Source organism: Giraffa tippelskirchi, chromosome 5 (assembly GCF_054371585.1).
Source record: "Giraffa tippelskirchi isolate mGirTip1 chromosome 5, T2T-mGirTip1v1.2.pri, whole genome shotgun sequence".
Lineage (NCBI taxonomy): Eukaryota > Metazoa > Chordata > Mammalia > Artiodactyla > Giraffidae > Giraffa > Giraffa tippelskirchi.
Window position 1 is genome coordinate 61,374,652 of NC_137279.1, and position 7,612 is coordinate 61,382,263.

At 36.4% G+C, this 7,612-nt stretch overlaps 1 pseudogene; it reads left to right on the plus strand.

Annotated features, from left to right (window-relative positions):
- Window positions 1-4,681: 4,681 nt before the first annotated feature.
- Window positions 4,682-5,508, plus strand: LOC145504983 (poly(A) polymerase alpha-like; annotated as a pseudogene).
- Window positions 5,509-7,612: the final 2,104 nt, after the last annotated feature.

Here is a 7,612-nt window from a genome sequence, read left to right on the forward strand (position 1 = left end):
ATTCTAAAATTGTCTGTATTTCTTGTAAGAAGATAGAAAACAAAGACCAAATTAAACTCAAATTATTTAGAAGATCATGCATAATAAAGATAAAAGAGGAAACCAATGAATAGAAAAAGAGAAGAGCCACAGAAAAAAATCAATGAAACACATTTCATTATTTGAAAATAAGTATGCAAAAATAAAATCCTAGCTAAACTGCTGGATCATAGAAAAATCAAGGAATTCCAAAAATACAACTACTTCTGCATCATTGACTACACTAAAGCCTTTGACTGTGAATCACAACAAACTGTGGAAAATTCTTCAAGAAATGGGAATACCAGACCACCTTACCTGCCCCCTGAGAAACCTGTTTGTAGGTCAAGAAGCAGCGGTTAGAACCAGACATGGAACAACTGACTGGTTCCAAATTGGGAAAGGATTACATCAAGGCTGTCTATTGTCACCCTCTTTATTTAACTTATATGCAGAGTTTACCACACAAAATGCGGAGCTGAATGAAACACAAGCTGGAATCAAGATTGCCAGAAGAAATATCAACAACCTCAGATATGCAAATGATCTCAAACTAATGGCAGAGAGAGATCCAATCAATCCATCCTAAAGGAGATCAATACTGGGTGTTCATTGGAAGGACTGATGTTGAAGCTGAAACTCCAATACTTTCGCCACCTCATGCGAAGAGTTGACTCATTGGAAAAGACCCTAATGCTGGGTAGGATTGGGGGCAGGAGGAGAAGGGGATGACAGAGGATGAGATGGTTGGATGGCATCACTGACTCGATGGACATGGATTTGGGTAAACTCCGGGAGTTGGTGATGAACAGAGAGGCCTGGCGTGCTGCAATTCAGGGGTCGCAAAGAGTCGGACATGACTGAACAACTGAACTGAACTGAACTGAATGGCAGAGAGTGAAGAGGAACTAAAAGCCTCTTGATGAAGGTGAAAGAGAAGAGTGAAAAAGCTGGCTTAAAACTCAACATTCAAAAAAACTAAGATCATGGCATCCAGCCCCATCACTTCATGGCAAATAAATGGGAAAACAATGGAAACTGTGGCAAATTTTATTTTCTTGGGCTCCAAAATCACTGCAAATGATGACTGCAGCCATGAAATTAAAAGACGCTCCTTGGAAGGAAAACTATGACAAACCTAGACAACATATTAAAAAGCAGAGACATCACTTTGCCAACAAAGGTCTGAATAGTCATAGCTGTGGTTTTTTTCAGGAGTCATGTACGGATGTGAGAGTTAGACCAAAAGAAGGCTGAGCACCAAAGAATTGATGCTTTAGAATTATTCTTCTGAAGAAGACTCTTGAGAGTCCCTTGGACCTCAAGATCAAACCAATCAACCCTAAATGAAATCAACCCTGAATATTCATTGGAAGGATTGTCTATGCACTGGAAGGACTGAATATTCATTGGAAGTACTGAAACTGAAGCTCAAATCCTTTGGCCACCTGATGCGAAGAGTGAACTCATTGGAAAAGACCCTGATGCTGGGAAAGATTGAGGGCAGGAGCAGAAGGGGGTGACAGAGGTTGAGATGGTTGAAAGGCATCACTGACTCAATGGACATGAGTTTGAGCAAACTCAGGGAGATGTGAAGGACAGGGAAGCCTGGTGTGCTGCAGTTCAGCTGCAGTTCATGGGGTCACAAATAGACATGACTTAGTGACTGAATGACAGCAGTGAGACTACTGAAAGAAAAGAGTGGGGAAATATAAGTTTCCAGTATCAGATATGAAAGACAAAATATCCTGCATATCACACAATAAAATAAATATCAGAGATTTTTACAAAATGTTGCATGACAATAAACTGAGCATCTTAAATGAAAAGGAATAATTCCTTTGAAGAGAAAAATGACCAAATATTCCTCAAGAATAATATAAAATCTGAATAGTTCTATAGCTATGAAAAGAAAAAGACTGTCACTATAGAAAACTCCTGTCTCCAAGAGTATCATAAGTATGTACTTCTCTCACAGAATCTTTACAAAATAGAGGATAAAAGAACAGTTTTGTATTAATTTTACAAAGTGAACAAATCGTGGAAGTGAAAATCTTAACAATATTACTGAAAAGAGAAAATTACACTATATATTATGAAAATATAATTCAAATTCTGAACAAATTGTTAACAAATTCTTTCCAGCAGTTCATAAAAAAGAATGAAAAGACAGCTACAAATGTTGAGGAGTATGTGAAGAAAGGAGAATGCTCAGGCATTGATGGTGGTAACATATAAGAATGCACTTTGGAAAATATTCTGGCAATTTCTTAGAATATTAAGCATATATATATATTTTAGTTTATGACCTAGCAATTCAGCCCTACTAGGGGTTGTCTGTTCAAGAGAAATGGTATATATTTCCACATAGAAACTTATTGGTGGATAGTATTTGCAAGATTATTCATCATATTAATAATAAAAATTGGAAACCACCTAAATTATTTTCACCTAGTGACTGGATAGACAAAATATGGTATATCCATAGAATGGAATAGTTCTGAGCAATAAGAAGGAATTACTACAGATACATTCTATGATGTGGCTGAACCTCAAAATATTATGCTCATTTCAAAAAAAACATAGTCTGACATAAGTGACTGTATATTGTATTGCTTTTTATATAAAATATTTAGGAAATGCAAATCTATAGAAGCAGAAACAGATTAGTAATTGTCTGAGAACGGTCAGAGGTTTAACAGAAAATATGTATAAATAATCTTATTAAAATGAAATGTTTTAAATTTTATGGTAATTATTGCATAACTTGATAAAGTTACTCAAATGTCATTAATTTGTACACATGAAATGGATAACATATATATGTGAGCTATGCTTCAATAAATTAATTTTTTTAATTTTATTATTTTAGTTGGAGGCTAATTGCTTTACAATATTGTAGTGGTTTTTGCCATACATTGATATGATTCAGCCATGGGTTTACATGTGTTCCCCATCATGAACCCCCCTCCCACATCCCTCCCCATCCCATCCCTCTGGGTCATCCCAGTGCACCAGCCTTGAGCACCTGTCTCATGCATCAAACCTGGACTGGCAATCTGTTTCACTTATGATAATATACATGTTTCAATGCTATTCTCTCAGATCATCCCACCCTCGCCTTCTCCCACAGACTCCAAAAGACTGTTCTATATGTCTGTGTCTCTTTTTCTGTCTCACATACAGGGTTATTGTTGCCATTTTTCTAAATTCCATATCTATGTGTTAGTATATGGTATTGGTGTTTTTCTCTCTGGCTTACTTCACTCTTTATAATGGACTCCAGTTTCATCCACATCATTAGAACTTATTCAAATGTGTTCTTTTTAATGGCTGAGTAATATTCCATTGTGTATACGTACCATGGCTTCCTTATCCATTCGTCTGATGGTGGACATCTAGGTTGATTCCATGTCTTGGCTATTATAAACAGTGCTTCAATGAACATTGGGGTACATGTGTCTCTTTCAATTCTGGTTTCCTCGGCGTGTATGCCCAACAGTGAGATTGCTGGGTCTTATGGCAGTTCTATTTCCAGTTTTTTGAGGAATCTTCACACTGTTCTCCATAGTGGCTGTACTAGTTTGCATTCCCACCAACAGTGTAAGAGGGTTCCCTTTTCTCCACACCCTCTCCAGCGTTCAGTGCTTGTAGACTTTTGGATAGCAGCCATTCTGACTGGTGTGAAATGGTACCTCATTGTGGTTTTGATTTGCATTTCTCTGATAATGAGTGATGTTGAGCATCTTTTCATGTGTTTGTTAGCCATCTACAATAAATTAATTTTTACAAAAGAAGAAAAGTTTTGTCTTATGTTAAAAAGTCAATTAATATAATTCACTACATTAACAGAATGAAGAAAATAATATATCACAATATTTGAATAAAAAGTCTTTAACAGAATCCAGCACACATTTAAGCTAAAAAATAAAAATTGGAAGTGAACCCCTCAATCGGATAATTAGTAACTAAGGAAAGAAGCCTCACATAAGATAGTTTTTAATTTTCAGAGTCTTTTTATTTTCAACTTAAACCTGAGAATGAGATACTACTTCTTCAGAATGGAGACTTTATGTAATGAAAAAATAAATAATTTGATAAGAATTTGTAAGTAAAAGTGTTTATATTTGCAGTGATAGGATTATAGATAATTCTGTTATAATTTTTAAAAAGAACCCACAAAACCCAAATTATTGTATTAAAGTTTTTGCATATGAGGTCAATATATAATCTATTTTATTTTTGTATAACTACAATTTTTGTTTTACAATAATGGTGAAGTAGCATTTCCAATTTAAAGCAAAGTAAGGAAATAGAATACTCGGTTTTAAATTGAAATTTGTCAAAAGCTGTACAAACTCTATGTTTAAAATCTCTCAAAAAAGGGAAAAAAGGAAAGGGGAAAAAAGACAAAGAAAAAGATGAATCAATCTTCATAAATAAGAAGACTCAAACTGGTAAGATGTCCTTTCTTTCCAAAATATTTACCTCCAAATTCTAGCAGTCATTTGGCAGAAATTGAAAAGATACGCTTAAATATGTATCTTTGATTTAGGCAGTTGGCCTCAGGGCAGAGGCAGGATCCTTCCCTCCCTTTATCTCAGGTCCTTGGTGACAACTGTTGCCCTGGGGAAGTGACTACATGGTGCCTGTGCAGGAGGTGATGTTCTTTCTATTAACAACTCAGGGATCACAGCAAATGCAGCAACTGCCCAAGCATTATAGCATTCTATGCTGTCTGTTTAGCAGACCCAAAAGGAGACTGACTTAAAACTTAAATTAATTGAGATTCCAAAGCCCTTTGCAGTTTTTGAAGAGTAAGAGGAACTGCAGTGCAAGGCACTAACTTTGGGAAATTTAGCCTAATGAAAGAGTGGATATAAAAAATCGGCACAAGCAAGAATCTTCCACAATCTGTAATTGAAAATGTTGAAGGAAAAATTTTTACACTTGGATTTTGCCAATTATGAATACCTACAAAAGGTGCCAATATTGATGTGTGTTGCACCAAGATATATTGATTGAAGTGACTTTTACACCTCATTCTATAAATTGAATTTACAGGAAGAAGTGAAAGATTTAGGAGCTGTTGAAGCATTTGTGCCAGTTATCAAACTGTGTTTTAATGGCTTAGGGATTGATTTTTTTTTTTTTTTTTTGCAAGATTAGTACTGCAGACTATTCCAGAATATTTGGACCCAGGAGAGAGAGTCTGCTTAAAAAGTGTTAATAGATAGAATATGTGTAAGGAGTCTAAATGGTTGCAGGGGAACCGATAAAATTTCACATCTGTTTCTAATTATTGACAACTTCAGGTTAATAGGGGGCCAAACTTCACACATCTATACCAATATATTAGGTTTCCTTGATGCTATTTCCTGGACTAAGTAAGTAACAGAACTTGTCAACTTTATCCAAATATAATATGATCAACTTTTGTACGTTGATTCCTCAGTGTTTTCTAAATGGTATGTGTTTAGATTATATTAAAATTGATTTAAAAACAAATAAATGACAATCAAACATCTCACATTAAAAAAAAGATTGGATAGCCAAGTGATCATTAAAAAGAAGAACCAGTTAAAAAGACATATAGTAATTTACTTTGAGTTACAGAAAGATTGAAGGCAGGAGGAGAAGAGGACGACAGAGGATGAAATGGTTGGATGTCATCACCGACTCAATGGACATGAGTTTAAGTAAACTCCCGGAGTTAGTGATGGACAGGGAGGTCTGGAGTGCTGCAGTCCATGGGGTCACAAAGAGTGGGACATGACTGAGCAACTGAACTGAAATGACTCTAGTATTCTTGCCTGGAGAAACCCATGAACAGAGAAGCCTGGTGGCTATACAGTCCATGCGGTCCTAAAGAGTCGGACACGGCTGAGTGACTAATACTCTCCTCACACACTTAAATGGTCAAAAATATTTTTTAAAAATCATGTCAAAGTGTTCCAAGGAAAATGGAAAATCTTTGAAACAAATAGCTGGGACAACTTATAAACATTTTAAAACATTGAAACTTGTCACTTATCTCACACCATACATCAAAAATTAATTTGGGACGAACCATTGAGATAAATATCAACACAAGTATTAAAAAGTTTCTGGAAGAAAACGTAAGTACATATTTTCTCAGATTTTGAATGAGTAAATATTTCTTAAATTGTACCCAGGAAGTGTAAAATTTTTAGAAAAGCATAAGCTGGATTACTTCAAAATTAAAATCTGCCCATCAAAAGATATGTTTCACAAAATGATGGCAGAATAGGATGGGAAATATTTTATATAAAATAAATACATGTTTATATATATTTGTCTTTCCAAAATTCATATGTTGAAGCCCTGGCTCTCCAATATGACTGTATTCAGAGATGGGGCTTTTAAGGTGTTAATAAAGGTTAAAGAAGGATATAAGCATGGGAGCCCTAATTCAATATGACTGGTATGTTCATAAGAAGAAAGAGAGAGAAACACCAGGGTTATATGTACTCAGAAAAATGGTGACATGAGAACATAGCAATATGGTGGCAGTCTTTCAGGGAAAGGGGAATGGTCTAGGAGAAATCAAACCTGCTGACCCATTGATGTTGAACATCTAAACTTCAGAATTATGAGAAACAAATTTCTGTTGTTTAAGCCACCCAGACTGTGATTTTTTGTTACGGAAGCCTTCAGTTCAGTTCAGTTGCTCAGTCGTGTCCGACTCTTTGTGACCCCATGAATCGCAGCATGCCAGGCCTCCCTGTCCATCACCAACTCCTGGAGTCTACCCAAATCCATGTCCATCGAGTCGGTGATGCCATCCAACCATCTCATCCTCTGTCGTCCCCTTCTCCTCCTGCCCCCAATCCTTCCCAGCATCAAGGTCTTTTCCAATGAGTCAACTCTTCGCATGAGGTGGCCAAAGTATTGGAGTTTCAGCTTCAACATCAGTCCTTCCAATGAACATCCAGGACTGATCTCCCGTAGAATGGACTGGTTGGATCTTCTTGCAGTCCAAGGGACTCTCAAGAATCTCCTCCAACACCACAGTTCAAAAGCATCAATTCTGCGGCACTCAGCTTTCTTCACCGTCCAACTCTCACATCCATACATGACTACTGGAAAAACCATCGCCTTGACTAGACGGACCTTTGTTGGTAGAGTAATGTCTCTGCTTTTCAATATGCTATCTAGGTTGGTCATAACCTTCCTTCCAAGGAGTAAGCATCTTTTAATTTCATGGCTGCAATCACCATCAGCAGTAATTTTGGAGCCCCCCAAAATAAAGTCGGCCACAGTTTCCGCTGTTTCCGCCATCATTATGATAGGTACAAAAATCTATGGCCTGTGTTTGCTATTGCTGTGTGGTTGATTAATCAGGGGAACCATTGGATAATTATGGTGTTCTGATAAATGTGATAGAAAAAGCACTGAAAAACACAACACGGCAATCTAAATAGCAGATCAAGGGTGTTGTTTACTGAAAATTGCATTTTGCCTATCATATGTTTCACACATTTTACAATGAGCTAGTAATACCACGTTGAAGAAGATAGTCCCGTTTTTAATGAATTTACTGTCTAGATGTTTAACAAGACAACTAAATTGG